Source organism: Somniosus microcephalus, unplaced genomic scaffold, assembly GCF_052327205.1.
Source record: "Somniosus microcephalus isolate GS21.2 unplaced genomic scaffold, FLI_Smic_1.0 unresolved_chr4, whole genome shotgun sequence".
In the NCBI taxonomy this organism is placed as follows: Eukaryota; Metazoa; Chordata; class Chondrichthyes; order Squaliformes; family Somniosidae; genus Somniosus; species Somniosus microcephalus.
In genome coordinates, this window is record NW_028225182.1 from 14,386,717 (window position 1) to 14,388,539 (window position 1,823).

At 44.0% G+C, this 1,823-nt stretch overlaps 1 non-coding gene across 1 annotated transcript; it reads right to left on the reverse strand.

Annotated features, from left to right (window-relative positions):
* Positions 1 to 683: 683 nt before the first annotated feature.
* Positions 684 to 756, reverse strand: trnav-uac (transfer RNA valine (anticodon UAC)). Its single transcript has one exon. It is a non-coding gene; the product is annotated as a tRNA-Val (tRNA).
* Between the last annotated feature and the right edge of the window lie 1,067 nt (positions 757 to 1,823).

A 1,823-nucleotide genomic window follows, 5' to 3' on the forward strand; every position in this document is an offset into this window, starting at 1 on the left:
CATGTGCTAGCGGAATGCGATAACCACTGCACACCGGAAAAACTCCAGCACTCGGGTGCATTGCATCGACTCCATAGGAACAGGAGGAGGCCATTCAGCCCCTCGAGCCTGTTGCGCCATTCAATTAGATCAGGACTGGGCCGTATCATCACTACATTTACCCGCTTTGTTTCCGTAACCCTTAATAAACTTATTCACAAAAATCTATCGACAGTAGCAGCAATCTTGAGCCTAAACGCGCTCCTCTCCCGGATCCAGACAGAAAAGGTTTCTTACTGACGGCCACCCTGCAGATTAATGAATTACATTTCTGAACTTCAGGGCATCAGAGATTCCAGGGATTAAAAGGGAACAAAAGGTGAAATGGGCCTCACTGTGGGTCAGTTTTCGCTCACTCAAATGTATCTGATTAGTGAAGTGAAGTAAAGAAAAATTAAAGAATAAGAGGGAAGCCGCTTAGCCCTATTGACAAGAGAATAATCTCACCATGCATCTCTTCCGTTCCCAGTTCGAACGATGGTTAATTGACCTGAAAGTTTCACTCTGTATTTTTATCCACAGATACTGAGTGACCTCCTGATAATTTCCAGCATTTTCCGTTTCTATTTCAGATTTACAGCAATTTTCTTTTGTCATTCGGAACAAACCCGCTGGCTGTTCATCCACAGAAAGTTTAAACATAATGTTCCCGCCCGGTCTCGAACCGGGGACCTTTCGCGTGTAAAGCGAACGTGATAACCACTACACTACGGGAACCGCTGTACAAATGCGGTCAACACAGGGGAACTGACCAGTGAACACCCTCTGTGCTGATTGGTTCACCTTAAACAGCATCACTCAATATAAAGGATGAGCTCACAAAATCAGCCGCAGTGCAGTCTGGTCAACGAATGCCCTCCTTTCTTTATCAACAGAGGAAGAACAGACATGAACGGGAGTCAAACGCCACAACATTTAATTAGAGGCACAAATACGAGTAACACATACTTCCAGATCATTTCACTAAAACATTATTTCACTTGATGTAAACGTTGACTGCATTGTATCTGAGAATGAGCACCGTGTGATATTTTGTTCACTATTGATTCTATTCTCTGCGAGCCGTGACGCAGAGTTTTTCGTAGTGTAGCGGTTGTCAAGTTCACGTCAGAAGCGACAAGTACCCGGTTCGACTGCTGGCGGAAAAGTTACATTCGCCAGCAGTTTATGCTGTGCTTTGACCAATCCTGTTAATTTAAAAAAAAGTTGCCCCAGATTTCTGCTTTCATAAGCAATGAATATTTTAAACGAGGTTCCGAAAATACAATGTGCAAAATGAAATATGGTAAACAGTTCATTAGTTTACAAAGGGCAAAATGCGTTATTGAAGTGTGTTTCGCCTTTCTTTCATTCTGTAAATTATGGTAAACGGTTATTTAATGATGATTGCAAAAGATTCAACGTCCAATAGTGGCGGCAAAACGAGCGCTCCTTTGTGATTTGAATCGCGGAATTCTCGGAAATTTAAACAACCACCGAAGTGAAAATCGGACCCCGAGAACGCTGGTTCAAACCTAGCCGAGTGAGGATCTAACCATTGATGAAATAATTTGTGTGTGTGGCTATTCTTCATGATCAGAGCATTGAGACGAGAAAGTGTCTTTGCCTTTTCGGCCTGTCTTCTGAAGCGCCGCCCGGTCCCACTCCTACAGTTAATGAGCTGTTAGGACGTTAATGTATCCGGGCTGCAGGAGGCCGCCCCAGGCGCAGCAAAGGGGTCCCGGTATTTGTTCTGCGTGGAAACAGTGTTTTCCCCTTCTCTTCCTCTTCTCTATATCCATGTG